This window comes from Delphinapterus leucas, chromosome 10 (assembly GCF_059928025.1).
Source record: "Delphinapterus leucas isolate spDelLeu-1000000601 "Yukka" chromosome 10, BTC_Dleu_Yukka2, whole genome shotgun sequence".
Classification (NCBI taxonomy): Eukaryota; Metazoa; Chordata; class Mammalia; order Artiodactyla; family Monodontidae; genus Delphinapterus; species Delphinapterus leucas.
This window is the reverse complement of record NC_143138.1, coordinates 13413536-13426953: the sequence shown is the minus strand read 5'-3', so window position 1 is coordinate 13426953 and position 13418 is coordinate 13413536. Positions and strand designations below refer to the sequence as shown.

The window sequence follows — 13418 nt, the reverse complement described above, 5'->3', positions numbered from 1 at the left end:
AATCGACAGTAACACAATCATAGTAGGGGACTTTAACACCCCACTTTCACTGATGGACAGATCATCCAAAATGAAAATAAAAAAGGAAACATAAGCTTTAAATGATATATTAAACAAGATGGACTTAATTGATATTTATAGGACATTCCATCCAAAAACAACAGAATACACATTTTTCACAAGTGCTCACAGAACATTCTCCAGGATAGATCATATCATGGGTCACAAATCTAGCCTTGGTAAATTTAAGAAAATTGAAATCGTATCAAGTATCTTTTCCGACCACAATGCTATGAGACTAGATATCAATTACAGGAAAAGATCTGTAAAAAATACAAACACACGGAGGCTAAACAATACACTACTTAATAACAAAGTGATCACTGAAGAAATCAAAGAGGAAATTAAAAAATACCCAGAAACAAATGACAATGGAGACACGATGACCCAAAACCTATGGGATACAGCAAAAGCAGTTCTAAGAGGGAAGTTTATAGCAATACAATCCTACCTTAAGCAACAGGAAACATCTCAAATAAACAACCTAACCTTGCACCTAAAGCAATTAGAGAAGGAAGAACAAAAACACCCCAAAGTTAGCAGAAGGAAAGAAATCATAGAGATCAGATCAGAAATAAATGAAAAAGAAATGAAGGAAATGATAGCAAAAATCAATAAAACTAAAAGCTGGTTCTTTGAGAAGACAAACAAAATTGATAAACCATTAGCCAGACTCATCAAGAAAAAAAGGGAGAAGACTCAAATCAACAGTATTAGAAATGAAAAAGGAGAAGTAACAACTGACACTGCAGAAATAAAAAAGATCATGAGAGATTACTACAAGCAACTCTATGCCAATAAAATGGACAACCTGGAAGAAATGGAAAAACTCTTAGAAATACACAACCTGCCGAGACTGAACCAGGAAGAAATAGCAAATATGAGCAGACCAATCACAAGCACTGAAATTGAAACTGTGATTAAAAATCTTCCAACAAACAAAAGCTCAGGACCAGATGGCTTCACAGGCGAATTCTATCAAACATTTAGAGACGAGCTAACACCTATCCTTCTCAAACTCTTCCAAAATATAGCAGAGGGAGAAACACTCCCAAACTCATTCTACAAGGTTAGCATCACCCTGATACCAAAACCAGACAAAGATGTCACAAAGAAAGAAAACTACAGGCCAATATCACCGATGAACATAGATGCAAAAATCCTCAACAAAATACTAGCAAACAGAATCCAACAGCACATTAAAAGGATCATACACCATGATCAAGTGGGGTTTATTCCAGGAATGCAAAGATTCTTCAATATATGCAAATCAATCAACACAATACACCATATTAAGAAACTGAAGGAGAAAAACCATATGATCATCTCAATAGATGCAAAGAAAGCTTTCGACAAAATTCAACACCCATTTATGATAAAAACCCTCCAGAAAGTAGGCATAGAGGGAACTTTCTTCAACATAATAAAGGCCATATATGACAAACCCAAAGCCAACATCGTCCTCAATGGTTAAAAACTGAAACCATTTCCACTAAGATCAGGAACAAGACAAGGTTGCCCACTCTTACCATTCTTATTCAACAGTTTTGGAAGTTCTAGCCACCGCAATCAGAGAAGAAAAAGAAATAAAAGGAAACCAAATCGGAAAAAAAGTAAAGCTGTCACTGTTTGCAGATGACATGATACTATACATAGAGAATCCTAAAGATGCTACCAGAAAACTACTAGAGCTAATCAATGAATTTGGTAAAGTAGCAGGATACAAAATTAATGCACAGAAATCTCTGGCATTCTTATACACTAATGATGAAAAATCTGAAAGTGAAATTAAGAAAACACTCCCATTTACCATTGCAACAAAAAGAATAAATTATTTAGGAATAAACCTACCTAAGGAGACAAAAGACCCGTATGCAGAAAATTATGAGACACTGATGAAAGAAATTAAAGATGATACAAATAGATGGAGAGATATACCATGTTCTTGGATTGGAAGAATCAACGTTGTGAAAATGACTCTACTACCCAAAGCAATCTACAGATTCAATGCAATCCCTATCAAACTACCACTGGCATTTTTCACAGAATGAGAACAAAACATTTCACAATTTGTATGGAAACACAAAAGACCCTGAATAGCCAAGGCAATCTTGAGAACAAAAAATGGAGCTGGAGGAATCAGGCTCCCTGACTTTAGACTATACTACAAAGCTACAGTAATCAAGACAATATGGTACTGGCACAAAAACAGAAATATAGATCAATGGAACAGGATAGAAAGCCCAGAGATAAACCCACGCACCTATGGTCACCTAATTTATGACAAAGGAGGCAAGAACATACAGTGGGGAAAAGACAGTCTCTTCAATAAGTGGTGCTGGGAAAACTGGACAGCTACATGTAAAAGTATGAAATTAGAACACACCCTAACACCATACACAAAAATAAACTCAAAATGGATTAAAGGCCTAAATGTAAGGCCAGACACTATCAAACTTTTAGAGAAAAACACAGGCAGAACACTCTATGACATAAATCACAGCAAGATCCTTTCTGACCCACCTCCTAGAGAAATGGAAATAAAAACAAAAATAAACAAATGGGACCTAATGAAACTTAAAAGCTTTTGCACAGCCAAGGAAATCATAAACAAGACCAAAAGACAACCCTCAGAATGGGAGAAAATATTTGCAAATGAAGCAACTGACAAAGGATTAATTTCCAAAATTTACAAGCAGCTCATGCAGCTCAATAACAAAAAAACAAACAACCCAATCCAAAAATGGGCAGAAGACCTAAATAGACATTTCTCCAAAGAAGATATACAGATTGCCAACAAACACATGAAAGAATGCTCAATATCATTAATCATTAGAGAAATGCAAATCAAAACTACAATGAGATACCATCTCACACCGGTCAGAATGGCCATCATCAAAAAATCTAGAAACAATAAATGTCGGAGAGGTTGTGGAGAAAAGGGAACCCTCTTGCACTGTTGGTGGGAGTGTAAATTGATACAGCCACTATGGAGAACAGTATGGAGGTTCCTTAAAAATCTACAAATAGAACTACCATACAACCCAGCAATCCCACTACTGGGCACATACCCTGAGAAAACCATAATTCAAAAAGAGTCATGTACCAAAATGTTCATTGCAGCTCTATTTACAATAGCCAGGACGTGGAAGCAACCTAAGTGTCCATCAACAGATGAATGGATAAAGAAGATGTGGCACATATATACAATGGAATATTACTCAGCCATAAAAAGAAATGAAATTGAGTTATTTGTAGTGAGGTGGATGGACCCAGAGTCTGTCATACAGAGTGAAGCAAGTCAGAAAGAGAAAAACAAATATCATACGCTAACACGTATATATGGAATCTAAGAAAAAAAAGATCATGAAGAACCTAGGGGTAAGACGGGAATAAAGACACAGACCTACTAGAGCATGGACTTGAGGATATGGGGAGGGGGAGGGGGAGGCTGTGACGAGGTGAGAGAGTGGCATGGACATATATACACTACCAAGCGTAAAGTGGATAGCTACTAGGAAGCAACCGCATAGCACAGGGAGATCAGCTAGGTGGTTTCTGACCGCCTAGAGGGGTGGGATAGGGAGGGTGGGAGGGAGGGAGATGCAGGAGGGAAGAGAAATGGGAACATGTGTATATGTATAACTGATTCACTTTGTTATAAAGCAGAAACTAACACACCATTGTAAAGCAAGTATACTCCAATAAAGATGTTAATAAATAAATAAATAAAACAAACCTCATGCATAAAGATGTCTGTTAGGAAATATTTAACACAAAACAAAATGCTGTAATGCTCAAAATAAGTTAATGCTACTCTTGAAGGCATTAACTTAATGCCTGGGTATGACTTAGGCACCCGGAGAATCTGGCCCATTAATTCTCCCAAAAGGTTCCTCTCCAAACTCTACCACATGGTAGGGGGGAGTAGCAAACTACTAACAACAGGACAAACCTGCCCCCTCTCCCCTCCTGTTTTTGTGTCTCCCCCTCCTCTCCCAAGCTAAAAATGAATTTTACATTTTTTAATGCCTGAAAAAAAAAGACTACTTCATTACTAGCGAAAATTATACGAACTTCAAATTTCAGTGTCCATGAATAAAGTGAAATACAGCCACACCATTCCTTTAAGTATTGTCTATGGCTGCTTTTAAGCTACAACAGCACAGACGAGAAGTTACTAAAGAGACCACATAGCCAAGAAAACCTACAAGTTTACTATCCAGCCTTTTACTCAAAAAGTTTGCCAAACCTTACTATATCAACAAGTTAAATTACTTCTCACTTTTACAATGAATAACAAAAAACCTATTTCCTACTAGCCAAGACCACCTTCACAGTCATCCTCCTGGTTTCTCAATTTTTTCTCTTTAACTTTAATAAATATTTATACAGTACTTCGATTCTAATTTTATTAAGGATTTTTACATTTGGGGATCATAGTCTTTCCTTGTAAAATAATGTGGTATCTTCAAAAACTCATGATCCAGCCACACTCAAACTATTGGGTTAATCATTTTAACAAACTTTTATTGCCTGCTCATTGCATGCTTTGAGTCAAATACTTCTTGGTGCAGTAAAAAACTACCCAAAACCCCATGCTTGCCCTCAAGAGGCTTACAGTCTAATTAGACTCTAGTAACTGTAAGAACAATTTCCCCAAAGATCACTCCACAGTTGAATCTTACATTAAGGGATCTTAGAAATTTTACCAAGAATTCTAAGCTATGTTCCTTAAATAAAAAAGTCTTATATAAGCAGTAAAGAAATAGTACTCTGCAAACAATTCTGGTAAACTTTGGTGGTTTAAGTCCCGTAACTTCTGCGTTCCCATGACCATATAATCAAAGCTTCTTGATTTTTTTTGCTGTGTTCATCTCCGCTTTGGCCGTTTGGACCTAATCCTAGTTCAATATACTAAATGTAGTCACCCATATTCACTCATTTTAGAGAACGCACCAATTCAAATATCGCTGAAACTTGCAAACCTATCTGTGTTGCAGGATACCACTCTGATGGCAATGAAAGCAAGGCCGTTTGCATATGTGATTATTAGTCCCCAAAGTGATGACAACGAGGCTACTTCCACAAACAACCCTCTACCCAAAGGAGACAGAGACCCAGCTGTGAGGTGACCTCTTTGGAGCTGTCCCTCAATGCCTCAGTGGCCTTCGCATTTTTTTAAAGTGACTCATGGCCTCAAATCAGTTTCTGCAGAGAAGCCAGGTCCGTTCCTTTCCAGCACTTCCTGGCTAGGGTCAAATTCAGTCCAATGACAGTCCTCCCCCCAACGACCCTGCACCCCTCTGAGGCTCAGAGCCAAACTGACGAGAAGCCCCGAAGTTAGACCAGCCTGGAGCGTGGCCGCAAGGCCTTGGCCATCCGTCCAGCCCCAAGCCCGCTCCGCGCCCGCACCGCCTTCCGGTCAGGCCAGCGCGCGCCGGGGCAGGCGGCGGGGGCAGGGAGCGCCGCTGCGCTGACCCAGATGGGGCGCCCGCACGCGCCCGCACGCCCGCGCCCGGGTCCCCGGCACCCAGGCCCCGCGTTCGCCCGCGTCCCCGGCAACGTGGCCCCTCAGGCACCAGCCCGGTCTTTATTCCTCGCGCGCCGCCCGCCCCGGCCCCTCTGCACCCCACCCATTGAGCGCAACTTCCGAGCGCGGCCGCGGAGCGCCCCCCGCACCTGCCCGCCGGCCCCTCCCGGCCCGGCTGCTCTGGATTACCTGCTTGGGGGTCCTGCGGTCTGGTCCTGGGCGATGCCGATCCGTTGCTCGGCCCCTCGCGCCCTCCTCCCGCCTGCCCTCCTCCCCTCCTCCTCCCCCCTGAGTAGGAGTCGGTGTCAGTCACGCCGCTCCTGGGGAGAGTGGCCGGCGGCTTCCGGGAGCTCCAAATACAGGCAAGCCGAGGGGGAGAGAGAGGGAGAGGGAGGAAGGGAGGAGAGCCAAGCTCCGCGGGTGGGGAGTGGAAATAAAGGGGAGCGGAGAGGAGAGGGGAATGGAGGAAAGGAGGGGCAGATGGGCCGTGAGAGAAAAGAGAGGGAGATGAGGAAGGCAGAGGGCGGCAGGCTCTGAAAGAAATGAATTCGCTGCATCAGGCGGCATTGCAAAGAAGTCTGGAAAGATCCGGGAGGCTCCTGGCTGAAAGAGCCACAGATTGGATCCTCAAACACTTGTGCGGAGAAATGATGGGTCCTTAAGAAGCAAGAGACGGGCCTGTGTGTTCCCCAACCCCAGGATAGGGATAAAGGTCCTGGCTGGAGAGGGAGGTGGACAAGCGACGCTTTAGCTAGACATCAAGCTGAGATGCACTCATATTTTGTAACGACATTTTAAAAATATATTTTAAAATGCACTTTACATACATCATTTTAAAAAATTGCCTGATTGTTTAAAAATAAATGTACCCTAAACCAATTATTTTTATTATGCGTATTTGTGTCCATTCCTATTTATAAGTTGACTGTAATTACAAAATTGGAGATTTTTACTTTTTTGTTAACACTGTTAGAAGGAAAACATTGATTTTCAATTTTCATTAGTTTATTTCCATCTGAAAAAGTAGACTTAAAGCTCTTCATTGAATGAATGCTAGGAAAATAATTACAGAGAAGAGAGAAGGGGTGGGTGTAATCCATACTTCTTAAAGCAATATTTCCAAACAAACACTAGGATGAGTATCTAAAAAGCCAATATTCTCTGTCAGTGTTTAAATTGCACGTAATTTGGTTCTGTGCATTACAAGGCTTATTCTAACACCACAGGTCACAACTTAAATGAAGGTTTTTCCTATCACACATTGCTCTTGTCCAACAGTGGTGATAAGGAGTGCCTCTTTGCTCCCCTTTGTCTGGAAAAAAGGGAAACAAAATGACATTGCTTATGTCATTGATAACATTGCTAAATGAATGCATACACTGCAAATATCCAGGGCCAGTGCTGTCCCTATCATGCACATGCCTTGCATTTGGTAGGTAATTAATACGTTTATACTGAAGAATGAATGAATGAAATTATATATATACATTTATGTTCCAGGGATGCCAAAAATAATATATCCTTAAGAACCAATTTTTACAGGTTCAAAGGAAACTTCCAAGCATCCAGTCTAACATGACTTATTTTTCTCTAGCATTAACTTCAGCAATCATTAATAGAGCACTTCTTTCAGTTAAGTGTATTTTGCACTGGAGTATAAAGTATTATGGAGTATAAAGGTGAATGAGGCACAAATCCTCCCCTTAGGTTTATAAGATAGTAAGATGATGAAGAGAGTATAAAAATAACTACAGTGTAAGAAAGACTATATAAAACATGTCCTAAGAGAAATATGAACAAAGTTTGTGGATGTGCAGAAGAGGCAGGTTGCTTCTAGTGCTGGGGACCAGAGAATGCATCCTGGTGGAAGTAAGAGTTGAGTCTTCAAGCAGAAATGACAATAAGAATGGGCAGTGGGGGAAGGGCACTCAAGATGAAAGGACAGCAGGGATAAAGATGGAGAGGTGATAAAGGATGGGACATGTATGAAGGACAGTGGGTGAGCTTTGCTGGAATGGAGAGCTGTGCGACCCAGATCTGGGAGGAAAGGATAGGTCCCAGCAGATGGAGGCCTTCAATCTTAGCCTAAGTTGTTTGAACCCTAAGGGGCAGGCACCGGGGGATTATGACAGTTTTGAAGCAGAATCATGATAACAACAGTTAATTTGGTGATGTTGTCTAGGATTGGAAAAAGATAGGAGACAGGGAAATTCTCTAAGAAATAATTCACTAGTTTGGAGGGTCTTAAGCCTCTTGAGTCTTAAGCCGGTGCCTGAATTCTTCCCTTAACTAATTCCATCTCACACAGCACCTGTCTGCTATGTGACGGATGCCCAATGGGGCTACCCCCGCCAGTGAACTCTTCTTTCTCACAACTCTCTCACATTTATTGTCCATATTTTCCAACTAGACCTGAAAGTTCCAAGAAAGCAAAGATAATGTCTGTTTAAAGGTTCAAGGCTATTTTCTGGAGGCTGACACAGAGAAAAGTCATTGAGTACATATTTATTGATACATTTTTCTTTTACAGGATTAGTTCTGAAGGTGGTGGAGTTGGAAAGAAGAGGACAGATGCTGGGCTCTTCTAAATCTTTTCAGACCTTGAGATTCCCACCCAAACCCTTGCCCTTCTCCTTAACAGATGATCTCATTATCTGCTGTACAAGGAGGCTGGTGCCATGTTAACTTCTATAACTTTTCCTTACACTTAATTTGAACTATGTCCCCTTCGTTGCCAAAGCTAAGAGTATTCTCGTCTTATTCCACCTTGGTCCTCTACACTGCATCTGAGACTCCTCCTCCCCATTGATTTTGTCCCTCTGGATAACATTTCAGTTGCCACCAGCCAGGCTGTACCAGAAAGCTGGTAACACGGTAGACACATGGGGGAGGGGGGGCCATCTTTGGAATGGTTGTGCTGTTCTGCCTTTCTTTATATAGTGTAAAACTTTTAAATTGACCATTTTATATGAAGGGGCTTTGCTAGGATCTCAACACAGAGTAGGTGACTCAGGACCTTGAAATTCACAGTCTATAAAGCTTCTACAAGAATCAAGTAAGATCCAGACTTCCATGATCCTCTCCCAGAATCTGCTCCTGAGGTTCAAGTGCACCTGTGGAGCAGTCTGACATGCAGGAGGCTAACCATCTCTGAGCTGGCTTGCTGAAAAATTCTCCCCCAAAGGGATGTATTGGATGGAAACAAATGAACCCAAATATACCCTCTTCCTAAGCAGTGTTCATGCTTCTCAAAGAGGTGCAAGGAGAGAGAATGGGTCCCTGGATTCTCAGTTGTGCCCTAAATGAAGTTATGCTAGGGCCCCAGGTCTCTGTGAAGCCTATTCTACCCTCACGACTGCTGAGACAGTGAGACCAGATTATAGTCCCCTTGCTGTTTTACCTGAATCCCCTTTCACCTTTTCCAGTAAGAGACCATACCAGCAACAGCCAATGAACACAGTGTCCATTTGTTGGAGCTTTTCCCAGCCAATGAGGAGGAAAGGAGAATGATGACATGCCTCCACAAACATGCCTTCTCAGGAGTTAAAGTTTTGAAGAACACGTTACCAATGTCCCATGAGAGCTGGCATTTCATTTCAATAATTCCCAAGTGGGAAGTTATCAATGGTAATTTTACCAGCAGTTGATACACACGTTGTGGGTGCTGAGAATACCACACTCTCAGCAAACAGAGCATAATAATCATAGATAAAACTTACTGAGCACTTACCACGTGAATGAGGCCTTTATATTCTTTCTTCTTAAAGAGGGAACTGGGGTAGCTCAGCGCTTGCATCCTGACCCTCTTCCTCTTCATTGGAAGCTTGTGCTCGAGAAGTCAAAGACTCTAAAAACAAATTTAAAATATTCCAAACTTTTGTCATGTGAAGGTCCTTAGTAAAGATTTCTATCTGATTTACTTCCGTATGTCCTGACCCAGCATCTATAAGAGACAGGATTCTTTGATGGCTACACTTTGTGGTCTGATTGTCCCTGATATGGAGGAATTATACTGAGCTTTCACTGGATGGGACAGCTACAAAGTATGGCAGAGCTGGCCACATCATATAACCTTTGCAACACCACCTCCATTGCCCACTTCTCCTCCACCACCGCACATGGGCCCAGCCTCCTTTGGCTACACTTTGTTCTTGGTTACATAGTTCTGGCACATGGAAACAAATTGGAGGTAGCAGCACACAGCCCTCTTTTTCCCAAGGTGAGGATTCTCAGTCATTATTTTGATAATTCAGTCCACCCACAAATGGGGGTGGGGGTGGGGGGTTGGGAAAGATGAGCACGGAAGGTGAGTGGATGAACTGTAAAGGGAAGAAAGCAAAGGTGAGCAATGCCAGGTTCCCTAGCACTGCAGACACTAAAATCGACACTTTTTATTTGTTCAGTGAATTCTTAACCTGAGATCCCTAGACAGGCTTCAGGAGTCTGTGAGTTCCATGAATCGTGTGTTACGTTTTAGGTTTTGTGCATTTATTTGAGGAGATGATCCACAGCTTTTATCTTATTTTTTTGGAGTCATCTATGTCGAAATATTGACCGAGATATCAATGATTTTATGGAAGTGCAAAACAGAGAACTGGTTCCTTCCTGCTTTTTCTTTCCAAGTCCCTCTGCAAAGACAGAATCTCAGGCTCAGGTGAACAGAGGCTTTGGTTCTTCAGAACAGAGGTGTGAACAGCCTTGCTGAACAGAATTATCCAGGCAGATCATGTTTGGTATGTTCAATCTTTTGGGAATATCTTCTCTTTTTAAAGGGCATCTTGTGATGGTCATACTTTAACTCAAAGGAATAATTCACTAATCCCAGGCACCGAGGAGGGGGATGGGGTAAGGTTCAGAGGCATTTGAGAAGATGACAAGGGCTAGTGGACACCACTCAGGCCACCGGGCATGTCTCTAGTAATCCACTTTGTGGATAAGACTGTCCCTGCATGAAAATTTTATGTCATTAGAAATAGATAAGACTGCTGGTCTTAAACCTAAGGATTCTTTTTATATTCCACTGATTTGTTGGAGCTATACCTAAATACTCCAGTCCACATTCATCTCTTCTGTCATTGAATCCCTTGGAATTTGAATAAATTTACTGTTTATTCATTAAAATATCAATATAAAGAAATTACTCTTAAATTTTTTCCCCCGTTTTCTGTTTTCCAAGTCTCCCCTGTCTATATTTAAATGCCTCAAGGCAGGACCATACATAGTCCAAATTTACTTTATGTCATTATGTAATGCTAAAGAAAGTGCTGCCCATAGTCTTTCTTTTTTATTCAAACAGAAAGTCACAAAAATTATTATCATCCTCATCAGTTCACTCAGTCCCATGTAATTAATTTTTTTTATCTTGATCTTTTGTTAGCACTTTTATGAATTCATCAGTTTCCATAGTCTCTTCCTCTTGGCATATGTTGACAAAGAGCCTCTATTCACCTGTTGGCCAGGTGCCCTTGTGCCGGGGACACCTGCCCAGCTGTACACAGTGGCCCTAACCAAGGAGAACATGACATGCAATCAATGGTAAGTAGTTTCCATTGGTTTGCTTACTGAAACAAATCCAGATTTAAAGTCAGAGCTCAGAGAAAGAGACAAGTGTGTCTGAAATAGTATAGAAAATAAAACCATTGCCCATGGTGTTTAATATATATTTTTAAAATTCTAATTATTGGGAAGAAATAAGATGACTTTGAAAACAAAATTAATATGAGAAGTAATAGGATTAATTATAATTAGTTAAAATTAACCAATAATTATAATAATCAGCCATATTAATAAAAACAGAATTAATAACCGCCAGATTCAAAGTTTGGAGACAGTCTAAGGGAGAAAGATTATCCAAGAGAATTTAAGAGACCTAGTGGTATCAATATGAATCCAGAAAGAGTATAGAGAAAGGGGCCAACACGGTATTTAATTCTTCTGAGTGTAAAGAAGGCTCGAGAAGGTGAGTTGCCTGAGACCAATGGTTAGACAAGGGTTTATTAGTAATAAGGCAAACTTATTTATCTTTCATTTGAATGGAGTATCTTAAAACTAATGAAAATAGGGAATTCCCTGGCGGTCCAGTGGTTAAAACTCGGTGCTTTCACTGCTGTGAGCCCAGGCTTAATCCCTGCTCAGGGATCTAAGATCCCACAAGCCACGTGGTGCGGGCAAAACAAATAAACAAACAAAAAGTAATGAAAATATAGAACAAAAATAATCATTTCATCCTAACATGACACACTAGTATTTGTATGTTCTTTCATTTCTTTTCATGTTTTCTATGTGATATACTTTGTCGCTGTAAGTTAAAAGCGAAGTCAAAATGTATAGCTAAAATAGAGAATTAGATTTCAGTTTAAAAACTAAGATTATGTTTATTAAGGGGAACACACTTGCCTCTCTCATTTGATCACAGCAAAAAGTAATACTTATACAGTATTGCTGTAAGATGGAACAGCTAACGATGGGGAAGAAAGAAAGACTGAAGGATGTGGAGAAGTCTACCTAGAACTTACCCAGAATTAACAACGCTCTTTTAAGTGATGGAAATGCCACAATATCCATCCACCACACACCTGGCGCACAGAAGGCTCTCAACTGATATTGGTTGAACTGAATGTTTGACACATAACGTTCAGTTAGAGAACAACCTAGAAAATATGCATTGTCTAGAAGAAACTTTCATTGTTCGAAATAATTTTAAACAGTAAATATAACAATCAGTGGTCTATTATGAATTTAATGTTGTACATATGTATTATATACTTAGCATGTATTAAATACAGAGTATGTTTAATACATATGAAATAAAAAGTGGGCTGACCTGCAATTTCATGGAATCACTAAGACAGCAAGTGGAAAATTCCGAAAAAATAACTCCGTCTAATCAGGTATATTCCTAGTCAGGGCATCTAAAAACATTTTACAATGGACAACTCTAGTTATCCAAGTTTCTGCCTGTTTTAGGTCAAGAGTCATCACAAAACAGGAAGGATTAACTTCAAATAACTTTCCCGGCTAGATCTCACGCTTGGAAAATAGTATTCTATTGAGTTTTGTGGATTCCTCCATTTTTTGGAAACAACACCATCCAGATTAAGTATTTTGTAATGATCCAAAAAGAGAAAAGAAAAGAAAAGAAAAAGAGGCTGATTTAAAACCTTGATCCTTCTTTATGACACCTCAAGAGTTTTGTTGATGTGATCCGGTTGCTTCTCAGCAAATGTAAGGGGTAGACTCAGGAGTTATTTAGGAGTCTGATCTACATGAAAGGAAGATCTGTGAGCCTTCTTACCAGTTCTGGTCAGAGGAGCCAGCATTTGTCTCCTCCTTCTCTCCCCCACACTTCCCACCCTAGATTATCTTCATCATCTTGTGACCAAAGGAGAAAATAACTCCCCAGCTGTCAGTGGCTTTCTCAGCTGCCAACACAAGAACTTGATCACACAGAGGGAAACTCCTGATTTAAGGAAAGACAGTCAACATGCACACTTTTGCTTATACCATCAGGGCTTCTGGTGGTGGTCATGGGGTGTACCTCTGCCTGCATCCACCAGTGCTCCCTGAAGCTACAGTAAAGACTTAGCTTTTTGTTGTTGTTATTATTCTTTTAGCTTTTGCATAACTGGCCTTTTGAATATCTCACATGGACCACTGGCCACCAGGTTTTATATGATATATAGAGAATATAACTTTGCTCACTTTCTGCCATTTTAGAAATTCTCTGGGTCCTGCTGAACCTGTTAATAGTGAATAGTGGACCAGTGGTGGGAGGAAGGGAGGAGGCTCTGACTGAGGAGCTGCGGCCTTGCTCAGTGCTGGCTCT

At 40.6% G+C, this 13418-nt stretch overlaps 1 protein-coding gene across 1 annotated transcript in view; it reads right to left on the bottom strand.

The window, feature by feature from the left end:
* CAP2 (cyclase associated actin cytoskeleton regulatory protein 2) overlaps positions 1-6803 on the bottom strand; it is a 140497-nt gene extending 133694 nt beyond the window's left edge. The window contains exon 1 of the mRNA XM_022586729.3: positions 5783-6803. The gene's annotated coding sequence lies outside the window, so the exon portion shown is untranslated. The remainder of the gene's footprint in view (positions 1-5782) is intronic.
* Between the last annotated feature and the right edge of the window lie 6615 nt (positions 6804-13418).